This window comes from Struthio camelus, chromosome 1 (assembly GCF_040807025.1).
Source record: "Struthio camelus isolate bStrCam1 chromosome 1, bStrCam1.hap1, whole genome shotgun sequence".
Classification (NCBI taxonomy): Eukaryota; Metazoa; Chordata; class Aves; order Struthioniformes; family Struthionidae; genus Struthio; species Struthio camelus.
In genome coordinates, this window is record NC_090942.1 from 55219607 (window position 1) to 55239178 (window position 19572).

Below are 19572 nucleotides of genomic sequence, written 5' to 3' on the forward strand. Positions count from 1 at the left end.
GCCCCGGAGCGGGCAGCGAGGAGCTTGGACGCCTGCCTCGGGCGCGTGCTGGGAAGGGGCTCCTCTGGGCAGCGCTGACGCAAGCGGGGGCCCCCTGCCCCACGTCTTGGCAGGCCACGAGGGCGTGCGAGGCCTCCTCCGTTTTTTGAAGCGCCCTGCTCCGGGGGTGATGGCTCACCGCCCAGTTGTCCGGGACTCGTTTTCTCTCTGCTTCCCAAACAGCTGGAGTGAATCAGAGCCCGCGCCTGCACCGGCTGCGCGCGCGGGTGAGCGCGGCGCCGAGGCAGCACGCGCCAGCGGGGCAGCGCAGAGGCTTTTCCTGATGCCCCAGGGGAAGGGAGAGGCCCCGGCTGGTGGAAACGGAAACGAGAAGTATTTTGGACATGGCCAGCAAAGAAGCTGGGCGTCTCCCTCTGTTTTCTCTCCTCCCGGAGCGTTTCTCTCTCTCTCTCTCTCTATCTCTCTCTGTTTACCGCCCTGTTCCCAAGTTTCCGGTTGTCTGGGCAACCCCGGTACCACACACACCACACGTGTTTCCCGTCCCCGGCACGGCCGGGGCCCAGCACGCGAGGGGGCTGCGGACAGGACGGGTCTGGAAGAGGGAGCGCGAAGCGGCGCGCCAACGCGTTCGCCGAGCCGCTTCCTCGCTCCCGCCCTCCGCTTCCTGTGCGGGGTGGGAACAGCCTCCCTCCGGCGCCGGCAGAGCTCGGAGGCGCGGGGGACGGGACAGAAACCTCCCGAAGGAAGGAGGAGGCTGCTGCTACAAGCGGACGCGAGTGCAGGGGAGGGATGGCACGGGGGTAGCCCCGAAGCCACACGTGCTCTCCCCCCGGATGCACCCGCTTCCTGCCTTGCGCTCATCAGGGATATGTCCGAATCGCGCCTCGGCCACAGGCTGAGCCCCCTCCCCCCCGCCTTTAGACCCCCGCTTCGGGCTGAGCCGACTGCACGGCTGGCCCTGCCTCCCCGTCCTGCCCCTCCGCCGCGAGCGCCCAAGCTGGAGAGGCTGGGATGAAGGCAGCCGCAAGGCCGTAACCCGGCCTGTTTTGTGCTAACGCGTTATATAGTCCAGTCCTGAATTACGAAAGCACGGGCTATTATTTCCATCAGGACCGCAGTTTAAAAAAATTAACAGATGGCCTTCCTTCTCGGCCCCCATATTTCTTCTGAACAGGCACAATTATGCAAAGGCTCATTATTTAGCCAAATTTTGGGGGGGGGGGGGGGAAAGGGGGTTGTCATAGATGGCAAAAGGCACCTTCCTCACATAAAAAAATACACCCTCCAGAAAAAGGTTATGATTTATTTCAAAGCAAGACAGTGCTAACAGGATCCTTTGTTTTTTAAGAAAAATGTCATCAAGATTTTTTTAATGTGGATAAAACAAAATATTCCCCTGCCAGCCTTGTTCTGAGAAACAGCTAAGTGGTTTTGACTGAAATTAAAAACAAAACCCAAAAAGAACCCATTGAAACAGCTGAAGCAGACGTGAGCTAGAAGATGTTGGCTCTAACTTTGGCAAAGTCGAAAGCAACCAAAGCCAAAGCTTGTGATGGGATGTGTCAAGTGACTATAACAAAGAGGCATTGCTACTAGCAATGTCTTACATGTTCTGAACACCTATTAATATATTAATCACAACACTAGTCTTTCCCAGGTAGCCAAGGATTATAATTGCCAAGCTTTAAGGTTAAGTATTAAAATGCTTGGCTAAACAGCTTGGCTAAGCAATAATTATTTGCCGTCACCTGAACAGGGTAAGCATGAAAGAAGGAGAACATTTGGCTTAGTATGCTACCGAGGGCAGAGTTTAAGAGAAATTAGGTCAGGCAGAATGGAAAGAAAACTTCAGGAGCCTCTTCCAAACAGGGAAATGTAGTCGTCTGTGGAACAGTCTCTACTGGGAAGTAATGGATGCCCCATTGCTTAAACCATACAAAAACAGATTGTACAAGGCACTGGAAAATGTACTGTAGACAAGAATCTTGCAGGAGCTGGGCTGGGCTAGAATGTGAGGAGATGGACTGGGATGAGCTAGCAAGATTTTTCCCATCTCTAATTCCTATGATTTTTTTTTCTTTTTTTTAAGAATTAACTGCAGTTGCTATTGCTTGAAATTCCTTCATATGCACTATAGAACCTTCAAGAGAGGCAGAAAATGGGGCTGGAAAGAGAGAGAGAGGTATGTTTATTTGATGATACAAAACCCAGAAGCCTGCAGCCTCGCAAAGGCCGTGGAACTAGAAAGGCTGGCTGAAGAGAACAGGAGGGAAAACAGCTCAGAGGGGTTGCTCCCACTTGGCTGATGCCTGAGGAGGTGAGCTATGCTAAGGACACAGTGGATGAGGATTAGGTGTTAGGGGAATGTTGATGAGGGCAGTGCTGAAAGAGCTGTGACCCTAGTTAAGCATGTTGTGGTCACTCATGGTCAGTCTCCAGCACTAGGCAAGAAGTGGGGAGGCTCAAATCTGGCTCTCTGCATGACTCTCCCCTGGCAGTTTTCACTAGAGGATTTTTGAGTTAACATTTGATTACGGGCTTCTCTTCCACCCTCCTTCCTTTTAAAGCAAGAAAGTTTTCTGTTTTGCTTTATTTCTAAATCAGCTTTTAATCAAAAAAAAAAAAAAACTGATTAAACTGAGATTTCAGAACTGGTCTTTCCCTCCTTCATTAACACAGCCCTGGACACAACAAACATCCGCAATTACTCCCATCTATCCTGAGGCCTCACACACAGCTCTGCCAATGCATCACAATCCTGACTTTCAAAATCCCTAACATTTCACTCCATGGCTGGATGCAGTCACAGCTCACTTGCTTCCCCTTTCATGAGATTCCAAGCAGGCCACTGGCCTAAAGCCCCTTGAAGCGCAGTATTTCTAAGATTCTCAACAAAACCATTCTGGAATTTACTGGTGTTTCTTTCTGCCCCCAGTCTATTATGGACTTTAAATGTGTGTTTCACAGCTTTGCTGGAGCAGATCCTCTGTTCCCACCCTTCCATTCACAAATTAAAATACACTTAATAATTATTAAATGAAAATGAAACTCTGGAGTGATTGAAATTCCCTGCAATTCTTCATAGCCACTTTTACAGCTAGCTTAATCTCAGCACTGGAGAACTGGAGACTGTTCTTCTAAAAGTTCAAATGGAGTCCTCAAGGGTCTTTGAGATCCTTTGGGACAGAAGAGTTACTGAAGTCTTTTTGCTGTTCCTACAGAAAAAAGTGTGGGTTGCAGACCAAACCTGGTAAGGCACAAGGTGTCCCAGACAACACCGATTGCTGTTTTGGGGATTAATCTTGGCGAGCTGAGGCAGGGACATTAAAGGAGCCAGACCTCTTATCTGGCCTCCTTTACTGTATTTCATAATGAGAAGACTCCTGCACTATTCCTTATCCACCTCCTCACTCCCAGGCTTTCACTGAGGCCCTGACTCAGGCACTCAGTTCGCTAGCACACAGCTGAGATGTACATCCAAGGAAAGTGATTTCACTTCAGGCTTTTAGCCAGCTATTCAACCACTGCTTGGAAAATGATCATGGCTTGCAGTGGCTTTCTCCACCCCGAGAAAGTTTCTCTCTCTTTTTCTAAGCCCCCACAGCCCCTCTTTACTACTAGGTTATGTCTAGTTGCTGAAACTTCCCACAGAAGAGAGCAGCAGAGGAGTGCAGCTTCCATCTACCCTGGAGGTGGGGAGATTTAACCAAGTGCTTTCCACAGAGCATTAGAGCTCTTAGCAATGACAATGGAGAGTAATAAGCCTCCTTCTGATCCTTAGGACTTTCTCACCGAGGCCTTCCCAGTAGCGATTACACCCTTCAGGAATACAGGTGCATCTCCTGGACACTGCCTCCAGCTCTCATCAAGGCCACAGTTTCCATTGCATCTCCGTCTTCTTAGAATGACATCTAAACTGGACTGAAAGACTTCAAATGATGAGGAACTTATGTCCCTAAACTGTTCCACTGGCTAACAAGCTTCACAAGTCCAACTGCACACCTTATTTCTAGGCTGCTTTCAACTGCTAGCCACTGAGGTGGCGTCTATGCTGGTAAGCAAGGCAGTTCAGGCCATGGACTCGAGCACTGGCATGCAATTTTCTGTTTGCATGCAATTTTTAAATTGTTAGTGTGCTTCCTGGCAAGTTTTGGCTTGTGCCAGCTAGCACTCTCCTAACAGCAGCGGGCCAGAGTCCACCTGATGCCCCAGGTCAGGGCATGCACGGTTCCTAGAGGTGGTTTGGACAAGGTCACCTGCTTTGGGGGAGAAGAAATTTTATTCAGAGGGATGCTGTCCCACTCACCCTCAGGTTCAGAGCACTGGACCGTTTTATTTACTAGTGTAGGTGTAACCCAGATTTCAGCAAGACCTTTTCTGCTAGAGTTGTTTACTATTAGAAATCTCTCTCCCAGCTAAAGTATTTGTAGACTGTGATTAAGTCAATTCTTAACTTTCTCTTGTATAAACTACATTTTGAGTCCCTTCCAGTTTTCAGCATCCTTTGATAAATACAAGCAGAAAAACAGAAGACAGTACTCTAGGATGATCTCACTGGTTATATCTGTAATCTGAGTCCTTCCTAGTTTCCCTTTCCATATGACCATAGCACCAAGGCACAAAGTCCCCCTTCTTTCACCTGTGTACTTAATTTCTAGGGTCAGGAATCCTAGGGGTGTGGGCCAACGGGGCAACACACTAATCAGGTACCCGACCCGAGTGCTCAGGAGATCAAAACCTTAATGGGTACCAAACTTAAACATTTCTGCTTCTCAGGTTGGACATAGATAGTAAGACTGAAAAAAAAGGGAAAAATCTCCCATTTGCTATTCCCTTCATATATTTAGAGGCAATGTCTTTCTTAGACTGTTGGGACTTTCAGCCTAAAGATTATTTTCCATAGTCCCCATTCCTCTACAGTGGCAATGTGTTCCAGAGTACTGTCTCTCATCTCCTTGGCGCATCCTACATACACACTTTTTTCCAAGAAAGAAGCCCTGGTATTTCGTTGTTGAAAAGCGCTCAAGTGATCCAGCTCTATCTGTATAATTTGAGCTGACTTTGCTGTCGTTTCCCTCTCCACTATTATCTATGTGATATACAAATGTTGTCAGCAATAACCTAAAATTTTTTTGATAAATACATTCAGTAGCATCAGGTTAAGCATTTATCTCTGTGGACACCCTCACTAGAAGTGCTTGCTGATAACCACGACTGCCCAGTGGGTACTTTTTGAAGTCTAACCACTGATTAGCTTTCAAGCTATATAATACAGGTGGTGTTGATTATCTTTGCTTCTAAAGCTGTCATCCACAATAAAGTTTCTCTATGATAACCTGTTGATGCTTACATGTCACTGTCTTGATCATTATGTCAAAAAGCAAAAATAATATTGCAAGTGAAAAGATAGTTTTGTATGTGAGGCATTGCTCTTGAACTCAGTTCCACACTCAGCTATACAGATCTAAAGAAATGTCACTCAAGCACTTTACCTCTGATCTGTATGAGTAAAGTAAGGCTAAGTCATTTCTGTTCAAGGGGTGCTGAGAAAATAGAGCCAGGGAATCACTGTAAGGAAGTCAGTGACACAAGTGATGTGAGCATGTAGACAGAATGTCACCATGTCATTACACCCGCACTCATGACTTGAGGACACAATGATGCAAGCATTGCAATGTTGCAAAGCAAATATTACAGAGTTTCAGCCTCATTAGCCCTCTGGTGTAACACAGCTGTCACTATGCCTCAGCGTAATTGTCACTAGCTTGCTAGGCAACCATTACAAAGTGGTAAAACCCTGACATTATACTTCAGGACAGTCACAAGGCTAAATTTTTCATCAGCAGTCTTCAGGTCTTCTTTTGTAGAGTTCCCCCCCCCCCCCTTGGCTGAGTAGCAGAGGAAATGGAGACTTTTTTCCCCCCCGCAAGCAGTATTTGCATGAATGATTAAAAAAAAAAAAAAAGCCTCATTCTGCTCTGCAAGCACAAGTGCAGCTTGCAACTATGAAGCTGAATTTCCCCACCATCAAAATCTTGGATGAATTTTCCTGCATGTCTGTCCCTTTTCTCTCTTCCCCCAGACAAATCCTGCACTCTGTATGTCAAGGGAAAAGTTTTAGAGGGCGCTTATTGTCAGCGTTGAAATACGACTGGGGCACCAATTCTGGTTAGAGGGACAACTTCCTTTCAGCAAAGAGTTAAGTGGCATTAAGCGGTGTGCATTCGACAAAGTTAAGAAAGCAAGAAATTTATTGTGCTAGCTCTTATCTCCAGAAACACCTTTGACATGCAGAACGGTTTATTCACCGTGATTACCTGGGTGGAGAGGTTACTGTTGCTTAAATTATTTACTTTTAAAACCACAGCTATTTGCCTCCACCCTTCTCATGCTGCCCTATGCACCCAAGCACAAACACACCTTAACATAACTGAGAAACACCAGGAAGGACTATAAAGAGCACTAGGAGGGTGGTTCTTCAGGGATACATCTGGCAAGAGACAAAGACTTCCACTGGGGCTAGTCATCAGAACTGGAGAGCAAAAAAAGTGTCACTTGCCTTTTGCTGTATGGGCTGCTGGACAGAGAAGTATGAGGGGAGCAGAAGACATCAATGAAGTAAGAGTAGGCCTGGCAGAAAAGAATCATTCCTTCCCATTTCCCTGCCCCACTGCCAGATCAGAGGCAGGAATGAGTTTTTCAGTTAACTGAATAAATACAGCTGCAAAGGCCTCTCACATAGTCAATAGGATGGATAAGCTCTCTCCCGCCCTCCTTGCAGCAGGTAGATCCAGCTTCTGCTTCCCACTGCCCTCTGCATCTCCAAGACTCTTGCATCTTTCCTTAACAACTGCCCCAAGGGAACAAGAAGCAGGATTGAATGGAAGAGCTGGGTTTCATTTGGCCTTAGGACTGTGCCCCCATTAGTGCACTGAAAAGAACCACATTCAAGTGTAGAAAACAGATGGAAAATCAGCACTGGATTAGTGTTTGGAAGGAATCTGTGTTCCCTGAGGTCACTGGCAACACTCCTGTTGGTTTTTTATGGCACAGGGTTACACCCAAAGTCTTTGCCCCAGCCAAAGCAAGTTCATTTTCTGGCCTGCAGTAGGTTCTCCTGTGTCCAGTCCAGTTTTGAAGACTAAAACTGATAGGCTGGGCTTCCATTACGGGTCTTCCCTTGGGAAGCTATTCTGCACACTAACAAAAGTTAGCTGCTAGCAAAGATTTCCTGATATCCAACTGAAAGTTTCCTTTCACTCAAACTCTTTCCATTACTCTAGCTATTTTCATTCAGAGTTTCTCCCTTAAGCAGCATATTCCACCCGCCTCCATCCTTCCAAGACTAAGTTTTGTCAGTGAATAAAACCCCAGCTTTTCAGAAGAACTGCCTATCCCCACCCTGTCCTACCCTGGTTCACTCTCCTGTCAAAAGGAAGCACATCCCATGCTGTTCTGAGAGAAAGAGCCTAATTTTAAGAAGTGAAAAGAAAACACAGTTCCAGCTGCAGTCACTGAGAGCAACAGGGGTGAAGAGGTTATAATCCCAGCATGACAGAACTGGTTACCTCCAGAGGCAGATCCCATTGCTTTTGAAGAGAGCCATGCAGTCACAGCTAATTAAGTAACCAAGGTGGGAAGGTCAATATCACATGCCTAGAAATATCCCCAGAAGTATCCAAACCAACAAGTATGTGAAAATGAAAATGGCTTCCTGCTAGATAAGACTCCTCTATTCTTGAATAGTGACCGAGATCTCTGTGGTGGCCACCTTAATGATTGCTACTGCATGTCAGCATGTAGGGGTGGTTCATTATATCTCTGACCAGCACCTAGCACCATGGGGCCCTGGCCTCTAGGCACTGCCATACTGCAGATAACAATAATAATAATTAGATAATACTGATTTGTTTCCTCAAGTTTTTCAAATCGGGTATCAGTAAGAGTAATAAGCACAAGCACTGCACTTCTCTTTTCTACCAGTGCGAATTTAATCCCAGTGCTACAAAGATATCCTTTTGCGTATATGAAGTCATAGGGATATATTAGCTTTAGGCACAAGGAGCCATATTCCCCAAAATATATGAGAGAATACTATTCCAGGCACATAAGGAACAATTCTGGTACGATCCAAAACAGGGTGCTTATTCCCCAGAGCTATCAATCCCTAGTTCCCTCTGCAGTCTGCTCAGGGAAGTAGTCAACGTGTAAGTCAAACTCAGGTGGTAGATAGGCTGAAAATGGCCCAGATACATGCAGACCACTACATGGGGCACCCTAGAAAGACAGAGTCAGACAAGTCCTTATGAAATGTGTCATGGTTTAAGTAACTCTTGTTCAGCATTTTATTACTATCCTCTCAGCTAAGATGTGCTAGCAAAACTGCCTGTGGTAACATGAAGTAAAACAGGACAGCATAAACCATATCCAGCAATAGATAATGTTCAAAGAGGTAAATGCATGCATTTATACTCTCAGGGGTTGAGAATCACAAAATGCATACTGCTTTTTATAGTATATTCCCTCACTTCTCAAGTGCATGTGCATACACGTACATATATTCTTCCCATAATAAGGCTCACTTGCTTTAAGAGTAAAAATTCACCAACCAACCAAGAAGAGAATGGCTCCCAAATCATACTGATGTAGAAGAATATAGACTTTCTAATCTACTCAAATTTGCTGTGCAAGCAGCAACATCCAGAGGGATGTTTCCAGGCAAGCAGCTATCCAATATGAGTGCAACAATTACTTCAGTGTGATGACAGAAGGTAAGGCAGTTGGGCTGATTCAGGTCCCAGAAACACCCATGGCTATTGTACAGCTGGAACAGTGAGTACCCCCAGGAAAAGGCCCTGTTACCAGGAGCAGGAAGCAGCTGATGTTTATCAGAAGCTGATGAGATCCCAGGATCCCATTAGGAAACCAACAGGACACCCTCTCACTTTTTTTTAGGGAAGATACACCTGCTTTCCTTGTGACAGGCCCTAAAGACCAGTAAGTCAATGATGTTTGTCCTCTTAGTCATGACAAGGGCATTTAAGACAATGATGAGAGTCCTACTAGTCATTTTAAACACTTAACAAGGCAGTCATAGATGAGGGCACATATAGGCTAAGAAATTGCAGCTATAACAAGCCAGTCTCTGTTCCAAAAATTTCAAAACATAATTCCAAATTGTCCGCCTTCCTGGCAGTCAGACTATATTACAGCAGTTCACTCTGACTGGGGGGGCAGAGGGGGATCAAAAATCTTAAATGCTATTCTTCAGTGGCAGAAAAATCACTCGGGGCGTGGATGAGCTGTTCCACCAACAAAATGCAGCCCACAGGTCACATCGGCTGGACAATTCTGACAAAATCAATTGTGGATCTTGGAACCCACACAATGCTTGAGACAGTTTTATTTAACTGGTGCTGTGTATGTATAGCACCAAGAAAGACTAAAGTCCCCGAGCTTTATGTTACTTTTTAACAGCTTTCAAAGTGGGAATTTGGAGACCTTAAGGCTAAGAAGCCCTAAACCCAAATAACAACTTTCTTGTGGGAAAAGTCTGTAATCCTGGCGTGTGGCACTTCCAAAAGGATGTAGGGGTCACAGGCTTCTCCACAAAGCTCCTTTCTGCCATGCATGCACAGAGTATTTAGACAGAAGGTTACATGGGTTGAATTTCAAAGCAAGGAATGTCAAAAGAGCTCTTCCAGCCCTGAATGGCCTCCAGATGTGGGCTTTTCTTCTCCAGCCATGGGGGAGGGGATGCAAATGCTTTGTATTTGTCTCACAAAATTAAATGGAAAAACATTGTCTACCGAGAAGGATGGGCAGGGAGAGAAGGTGGAGTCAGAAACTAGGCAGAAGGAAAAAGAAAAGCAGAAGCACAGCTTAAACAGTTCAGGACACATATCATCTTAAAAGCTATAGGCTCTGGGTATAGCTTTTCTGGGTATAATATTGGTTATTAAACTAATGGCAGACATCAGCAATCAAGACATTTGAAATGGGAAGGGCCCAATAAACCAAAATGTAGCTTTGCTTGCAAAAAGTGTATTCTCTCCCTCCCAGAGACAGTTTTTTATGTTGTGAAACACCCCCGCAGAGGCTGCTCAGGAGACTGTGGCCAGGACCGCCTGGTGGTTGAAACTGCGCTAAGCCACAACCGACATGTTTCTATCACCAGCACCCCACAACCCTGGACTTGTAGCTGGTTATCTTTTCCTCTACAAAGATTGCCAGTGCACAGCTTAGACCTCCTTCCAGCTGATTCATGCAAAATTATTCTTCTCAATTGAAATTCGGCCCCAAGCAATGAATCTGTGCAAGCTGGAAAGACCAGAGTCCCTGGGGATAAGTTTTGCTCTCAGTTATTTCTGTAAATGTTCTACTTACTCTTGCAAATATGCAGAATCTAAATTTCATTGCTGATATGGAACTTGGCATTTCCTACTTGGACAGGTGTAACTATTTGGATCAGTCAGCCAGAGCATATTTACTGCTCCTTCAGCATGGGAAGACTATGTCCCCCTCTTCTATTTTCTAAATCTCTAAGGACATCTACTGCCCTGGCAAAGGTAATAGGGAAAACCATGCTTCTCTCATTTTAAAAACATGAGCACAATGTTTGCTCAGTTTCACTCACATGTCCCCATTTCTGGATCGTGACATGGCCAAGCATACCAATGCAAAGAACATTAGGAATGTACATAAAAGATGTCAGCTGTCTGTCTGGAAGTTTAGTCTTCTCCAAGCTTACTGGTTTACTTTCCACTTCTCCTATAATATTTGATCAGGTGTCAGAGAATAATTTAGGAATGACTATAGCAAAAACAAAAAAAAAAAAGGAGTTTTAATAAAAATGCAAGAAGACCTATACTAGGCCAGACTGAAGATCTAGTATCTTTTCTCTAGCAGTGACCAGGTATTGAGGGAAGTATAAGAAACAGAGTAAGTGTAGTATATATCTCAGTATGCTTGCTCACCTTCCAGCAGCCAGCTGTTTAGGATACTTCTGATGCAAAGATAGCCTCTGTGCCATTGCATTCATCAGTCACCAATGGAAACATGCTCCATGGATGTGCCTACCCTATTCCTGCGTTTGGCGTCTACAACATTCTATGTCAATGAGCTCCATTATTCCCTGATGCCTACGTGGAAAAGCATGTTCTTTGTTTGCTTTAAACCTGCTCCCTGATCAGTTTACCAGGTGCCATTGGCTTTTGTGATAGGAGATTGCGTGAATGTTAGCTCTCTATTGACATTCCCTTTCAGCCATCTCTTTTCCAAGATAAGCAATCTGTGCTGGCCTAGAAACTATCTCCTACTTCTGACCCTTGTTGATGTCCTCCCTATTCTTGCTAGTGCTTCTCTATGTTTTTCAGAGGAGTGATCAGAACCACTCACAACATTCAAACTTCGAGCAAATCATGCAGTACACGGAAGCATAATCATGTTCTTTGTTTCTTCTGTACTCATCCTTAACATTTTTGTTTGTCTTTTTGACCTCCACAGACCACTGAGGGAGTATTTTCAGAGAACTGTCCACAACAATTCCAGGATCTCTTTCCATGCTGGCAGTAGCTGACTTGCAGCCTTTCAGTGTGTCTGTACTGTCAGATTGTTTTCTTCCTCGTGGAATTCCCTTGCATTTGCTGCCATTGAATTACAGCTGTCATGGACTGCCCAGTCAATCAGTGCCAGGAGACTTTCTGCAGCCCTTTGCAGTCAGGTTTATATTGCCTCTCTGGAATAATTCTGGACCACAAGTAAACTCTGTTAACTCGCTGTTCACTTTGCTCTCCATATCACTACATGTTGAACAGCACAAGTGTTAGTAAAGAGCCCTGTGAGGTCCTTCTGATGAGCTCCTTGTTGAGACTGACCATTTGTAGTGCCTTGGCTGAGGCGTGTTTTCTCACTCTCTTTTGGCAGAGCTTTTCACAGCCAAGGCTCACCTTTGAGAGTGATCCAGCACACATAATTGTCTGGCACCAACCTTTGACAGATGCAGGGTGTTCACATGGCAGGTATGTGAGGACACTCTCTGTGATATCTAGATCCTAATCCCTTTAATGTCCTGGTCCTTAAACCTAGCAAAGCCAGGCACTGCAGAACTGGACACAGGCACTTGCTTGCTTATGTGTTACTGAGTTCTAGGGTGCATGAATGCTATACAGGAAGAACTGAGTTACTGCTTAGGACAAGTTGTGACTTTTCATATCACTGGAGGATAGGGTATAGATCTGCTCCATTCCTCCACATCTCCTCCCCTCCTTCAACCTACATCATTCCTGATGTGCCCCTTCCCTTTCTCTAAGGCTGGTGGTGGCAAACAAGGAGGCCTTGGGCAGGTTTCCACCAATTGTGAACAAGCCTGCACACAGAAAGGCCCTCTTGGAGCCATCCATCAAGAGTGGGATGGGTCAGAAATCAGATTAGTGGGTCAAGTGCTGGCACAGCATACCCTCCAACCTCCTGTGCCAAACCACAGGCTTTGTCTCTGAGCCAGACTCACTCAGAGGTCTGTCACCTTAATGTTTCCTTTTGAAATACCCCAGCTCTTCCACATCCAGCCCCTCAAACTCTCCCAGCTGCAATTCTGACCAGCAAAATGTGTTTTCTCCCCCTGATTTTGCAGCTGTAAATAACCTCCTGGTCACGTGGCCTGTGGTTTCAGGTGCAACACTGTCTCCAAGGTGAGAGGGGCTACCTTGGGGGAGAGCAAATACAAAAGTATCCCAGGCATGAAAATACTTCTGTGGCTCTTGAGATAGGAATTTTCTCACACCCATCCCATCTCCTCCACTCCTCCCCTCTGTTCAATGCAGCTGAAACCCAACAGCAACACCAGCAGACGAGTTCAGTCACTCTACCAGCTTGGTATCAATTACACCTGCAGGTGGAAATCAAGTGATCAAAACCAAGATGTCAGCTTTGCCAGGAGATTCTCCCTGACTCCCAGTTTGCCAGGGGATTCTCCCTGACTCCCAGGTGCCAGTCCCCACCCTGCTGCATTTCAGCATCCCAGCTCTTCCCATGACAGGCTGGCAGGTGTTTATTTAGGCAGAGGCATTTCACTCCACGTGTCTTTTGCTTTCTTGGAAGGGAGAGAAATTCCAGAGCTGCTTTCCTCAGCCACTGACATTAGGCAACCCAACACCACTGACAGCCGGGACAGGCAGAAAACAACAGCTTCTTTGTGTCTGGGTCAGACCCTCCAGTTACTTGTTACTGCCTGTTGACATTTCCCTACACAGCAAAAGAAATTTTAAATTACAATGGCAACCCACTTTTTTTGTATTAAAGGCTCAGTTCTGCAGATAACATATGGTGTCCAGCAAGGCTGCTGAGCAGTAGCCTGCCTTCAGAAATTGCTCTCCGGAGAGAAGAATCCCCCATAGATCTCCTGCTCAGTTCAGTGACTCTCTCCAGGCATTTTGGGAGGGACACAGCATATACTCAGTGACCCATTCTGGTGAGCAGCACTAGCTACTGCTGGGACAGAATCAGCCCTTGGCCAACGCTGGGAGTGGGACAACCAGCAGTTGGCACTTGTGCCAGCTGTTCCCAAATGACAGAGAAATGGATGTGATCAGTTTCCAGGAAATGGAAAGACTGGGAATTCATGTGCCCGATACACCCATGTAACCTGCTCCCCCAAAAAGGAGACAGCAGAGACAGCAGTAAACCCCGAGGAGAGACTGAGACACAGGTCAGCTAGAAAAGATCTTTCAGCTTCCTTTCTTGCTGATGATTCTGCCCTGCTTTCACTCTGTTACCACTTGTTTAGGTCACCATAGCATGCAGAAGCCTCTGTTAACTTTCAGAGCTCCGTCATGCCCAATGCTCTGCACAGGGATCATCATTATTTTGAGCAATGAAGGTGACAACATGGGACTGGAATGAGCAGATAGGAGGCAGCACAGGGAACCTGCATAAGCACCAGTGCAACACACAAACATTCATTGCCTGATCAGAGCTGGTCTGTCCAGAGACACTGCTCTTTCTGAGTCATGCAGAGTCCATTCTTGCCGTGAAATTTGGCGAGCTCTAAGGAGATTGCAACCTCTCTCCCCCTATGCTATGATCGCTTTTCTTGCAGCAAAAAGGACTCCAGAGACAGACAGCTGTTGACGGTGCCTGCTGGGAATAGCTGTTCTGCAGGCCGTTCATGAGGCAGAAGAGCTTCCTTCCCCCATCACCTGTGACAAACGTCACTGGCTATAACAACTCCATCAAGCTGTGCTCTCTCTTTGGTCCTTGATAAATTATATCTACAGTACTTCACAGGGGTTCCTAGCACGTAGCTTATTGCCCCTTTAAGTCACAATGATAGAAGTGGGATGCTGAAGTGACCTCTGTCTACTCATTGCTCACTCCAGCACGCACACACACACCAGCATTGTGGAAAGGATCAGACCTCGCATTTGGAAGGCTTTTGCCCCATTCTTTTGGAAGTGATGGAGACGATGGGGCCCCTCGCCCCTCTGTGTTTCACCCTGCCTCAGTACAATCATCATTGATCCCCAACCTGACCATAGCAAAACTGCCATTGCAGATTATTCAGTCTGTGCCTCATGTTACTCAGTTTCAGCCTCTAGTCCAGTTTGGACCAGTGTTACAAAGTAGACTCATCCTCTCGCATATCAGAGAAAGATGTAACATTTGTTCTCAGCATTTGTTCTCTGTTGGCTGTCTCCATTAAGATGCTTCCAGTTTACTTCTTTTGCAAGTTCCAAAGGCTCCCACCCTTTGAATAGCTAAGTTTGGGTTTATTTTTCCCCAGATAATAGGTTTGAATTTTTCCAGTTCACATCTTGTGTTATTATTTCCTGCCCGTGTCCTGCCTTCAACACAAGGGAGCCACGAATGTGGTGACTGTATATTATAAAAGGAGAAGGAATGGAGTCATGAAAATTTGTGTGTTCGTGAGTGTATATGGCACAGAAAGGGGACATGTATGTATGACGGGAAGCAAAGCATAATTTACGTTTCCTTTCAAAAGACAAATGGACAGCTGGCAAGAAGCAGAGAAGCAGTTAGCAAGAAGGGGAAGAGAGCTTAGCTCAATGCTCAGTCTCTCTACTGAGGTGAGGGGTTTTTCTCCTCCCAAATTCTTTCTTTACCACCAGTTTCATGACAAGATGGCACTGATTCAATCCCAGATTCAAAACCAGAAAGATTGCCATTAAGCCAACGTGAGTCATTCCAGCACTGCACTGCATAGCATTATACGTGTGGATGTTTCCTCTCTCAGAAGAGAACCATGCCTCTGCAGTCACAGGAATCGTTTCCCTCTGTGTCAAGGAATGTAAAAGCAACCGTAGAGAAAGAGAGATCCTCCCCTCCCTTCTGCCATGCAGCAGCAGCAGAAGGGAGAGGCCTTCCCACCTCCTGCCAGCCCTCTTCGCTCTGCTCCGGGACTTGGAGCTTGGAGGCATTTTCCTTATTGGCTGCATCACCCTTGGTGTTCAATCCACTCTGCCTTGCCCTGGCCCTGTCAATGCCCAGCATCTCTTTTCTTCTCAGCTACACTTCTCTGTTTTCCTTCTCTTCCCACCCCATCACGCATGCAGCTTCTTGCTTTCCTTCTCCATCATTCCTTCCCCTCACTGGAAGACCATTAGGGATACCACCATCCTCCCTAGAAAGCCTTTCCTGGGCGTTTCATTCCACTTATTTGAGCATGCAATCTGCCTGCTTGCTTTGCTCCTATGCAAGGTCCCTTGCAGCCTCTGCTTTTCTTACTTTCCAGGCTAGCGCGGTCCCTTCCAGTATTCATGCAGTTCCCTTGACGCTTCAATGTTACTAAAATAGATGCATCCTGAGATTTAAAAAAAAAAAAAAAAGGTATTGCAGAGATTGAGAGGCAAGTACAGTTAATTTTGATGCACCCTCCAAGATCTTATCTCCTGCTGCAGAGGAAGACTCTTACAACTTCCTAGGACACCAACATCAATTCTGAAAAGAAAGCCTTAAGTAGATGTACTTAAAAGTGTAAAAGTAAACCTTAAGTAGAGCTGATACCTGCCAATAGCCCATGGGAGCAGCAGGTGAGAAGAAAAATGTCCCATTCTCAAACCTCAACTGCAGCACAAATGGCATTTTTTCTTGTCTTGGCCTCTTAGTCAAAGCCTATTTCTGCAGCCGATGACACAGTCACAGTCCAGGCTGGTCATGCAGCTAATTCCCTTTGTCAGCACCAAATGAAAGAAGAACAATAAGGCATTCTCAACTCGTGCCATTTCTTGGTGCTTGCAGGATAATTTTTGTTTCACTAACATGGCAAAACCTGTCGATGTAGCAATCGGTAGTGTGTACTGCACAACAGAGCAGCCGCAGAGGGCAGAAGTAGAAATGAGCTAGGAGCAAAAGAAACCAATAAAGAAAATCTCCTTGTCTGCCAGAATGGATGAGAGTGAGACCTTCATGAGTAGGTAGCAAATACCACCAGCCACCATTTCTTTTATGTGGAATGGGAGAGGTTCTTGTGGAAAGTGACAGCTCAGATGAGGCAGCCAGGTCAGAGGTATCATTTGCACATTACAAGCAAATGTCTTCAGCTGGGGTGTTGCCAGAGATTGAGGCAAAAGTTAAAGTAAGGGAAAGTGAGATGCGTGTGCAGTTCCCCCAGTCAAAAGCAGAGGAAGAGCTCCTCATTTGAGAGAGCTCTCCTGCCCCACCACAGCCTCTCCTTTTGCTCCAGAGCATGGAAGAAGGTCAAATTTTCCCTGGTTCAGGTCTACATTCCCAGCACCAGCCAATTCACTTTGCCTCTTGCAGGGGTTAAAAATTTCAGCCGGAGAATCACATTCAGTACATCTAACAGTCCTTGGGAAGGCAAACACTTCTGGTCTAACTCACCTGCTGAGAACTAGTGCACACTTCTCAGCCAGCTATGAATGAACTACCATTTACCCAGACTGGCAAAATCTCCTATCTGCTGCAGAGACCACAATGGGCTTTGACCAGAATCAACAACCTAAGCAAGGCGATCAAATACATTTCAATTCTCCAAGACAGTGTGAGATGCCATTCCACTCATTGCACAGAGGAATTACAGTCCATCCTCATCTTCCTCTTCAATATAAGGAAAGTATATGGTTCTTTTCATTCACTGGGACAAAACTGAATTCTAACGACTGCAAAAATTATGGCGGGAATGGTCTCCTTATCTCACGTCCATATTCATTTTTTGTTCTTATTAAGAAATAAGGAAAGCTTTGGGACTTCCCAGATGGGTAGGTGGGATGTGGGGATGCGGTGTGGGGAATGCTGCCTGGCATAGACTTCACTCTTAATGCTGAAGTCCTGGAGGGGAGCTATTGCAAGTCCTGCCTTCTAAAGCTTTGTGCCACACTACTCCTACATAAACACTATAAACCTGGGGCATTTTTAAACTCTGCACCCATCACCCACTTTCAAAAGGTCAGTCAGACTGACTGTCCTAAGTGATTTTGGAAAAAAACAGACGTAGACGCTTCTATGGATTTTGTTCTTCATGTAGTTTACCAAGGCACTTTAGCATCTCGGGCTAGAGATGCCCCTGCTACGAAAAAGAAATAAAACAGGATGTGCACAGGGAGAGTTACCTCTTGCAGTGTTGGCTGTGATCCATTTTTTCGTACCACAGAGCTTGTAAAGTCAACTTCCCTAAGTACCGGGAGTCTAACAGTCCTTGGGGGGACAGGAACATGATGACACATATTTAGAGAAATGACCAAAACCATAAAGGTGTGACTTCCAATATGTTTCCTCAGAACTGAAGGAAGCTATAAATAAGGGAACCCCTGGCCTCTCCTCTCCAGTGGATGAATGCTCCCACTTAAAGCCCTACAGGTTCATGCATGACAAATGCACTTTATCATATGGCTCTGAGACATATCATATGTCTCTGCAAATTACTGTATCACATGGATAACCCTAGGATACACATGCAAACACATCAGTTAGTTACACTACTACAAAACAGCATGAATCTTGTTGGTTTCTGCTTTTTAAACTCACACATTAGCTTAGACTCAACTCTACCTCCTCCATGTCATGACTAGCAGAGAAGCAGTGAACAGCATGGAGCATATCACCTCTGCTGTGCCCTGCAACAAACAAGCACAATGTGGCACACGGTAAATAACATATTCGGGAGAGAGGGAAAGGGTCAAGTATCTTTAGGTGGAATGACATGATGTTTAGACTGGGGGCGCTTAATATACAACACGTGTTTGCAACTAGTTATCCAAAAAAGCTCACTTGAATACCACATGTATGTCCTGTTGAATTTATACTTGAACGCACCCCAGAGAACATGGGAACTCAGATACAAACCTCTCCCAGGCACAGATTCTGAAATCAAAGAAAGAATGGGGTAAAAACCAGCCTATTTCCTCTGGTACCCCCTTTCTAGAAGAGATTCATTCCAGATGCTTCCAGCTGAGTCTAACCATGTCTCCCCCTCTCCTAAATCCACACTTCATCTCCCCTCTTTATAGTCCATTACTCCTTTGAACAGGGCTTATCAAAGCTTAACATTTGTCTGTCTTATCCAATGTCACTGCTGATGCTCTTCTTGTTACACCAAGGACTACTGTTCATATACTAATGATGTCTGCAAATGTATGGGGCATGGCAAAACAAGCAGACATTAAGCAGCTGCAAGCAGCTTGTTTGGGAAGAACTTCAGCAAAGGCATGGCACGCGTGGGAAAGCTTCACCCTCTCATTGCCCGCGGAAATGCCAATCCAGATTCCCACAGCTTAAATTCTCCTCATGGCTTTGACCTGACCGCCTCCTATTAGCTGGCTGTAGGCATTCAGAAAAGCCTGTGAAATGGGTGATGCTTAGGCCAAGGGACAAGATGAATTTTGGTGTGAGGATCTTAGGCAATTCAACCTAGCGTGTCAAACCGGCAAACATGCTTTAGACTTTTGATCCCATGATGAGACGTTTCAAGTCATGGGATTTCTGTTGCAACCTGTGTTGTAAAAACCATGCACCCTAAAGGGAGAAGTTGCCAGAGGCACACAGAAAAACTAGCCTGTTCTCTAGATGGGTGGATATGGCTGGTTCTCCCTCATGCGCACATAAAGGCCTATTAAGCTAATGCTTCATCCACAGATGAACAGCTATGAAAAACACAGCAACTCTCACCAACTTAAAACATTCTCCTATCTTTTCCTATAGGTAGGAGGAAGCTGTGCATTCTCTCACTTCTACCCTGTCTCCCTTCCCAGAAGGACAGATGGATGCAAGGATAGAAATATTCAAAAAAAAAAAAAAAAGCGATCAATTTTCTCAGTGGAACTTGTGCTCTCTCTTGACTCATAGTACCCTGACGTTAGGGGGACTCCCTCACTTGCTTAACCATCATTTTGGCTGCATGCAGCATTGCTCCCAAACAGGAGCAGCTCTCTGCACTAGTGTTCACTTGGCACTCGCTGTTACTCACTGTCACATCCAGTTTGACAGGTATAGCAACAGAAATGAAGCCAATTGCTGGCAGGATACCAGCGCTCCTCTGGTGCCACAGTCACAGCTTTTGTGGTCTGTCCAGTGATTTTTGTTTACTCTGCTGGCTGGGCA

At 45.7% G+C, this 19572-nt stretch overlaps 1 protein-coding gene across 5 annotated transcripts in view; it reads right to left on the reverse strand.

Annotated features, from left to right (window-relative positions):
• Positions 1-19572, reverse strand: part of GSG1 (germ cell associated 1) — a 48127-nt gene that overhangs the window by 17225 nt on the left and 11330 nt on the right. The window lies entirely within an intron of this gene.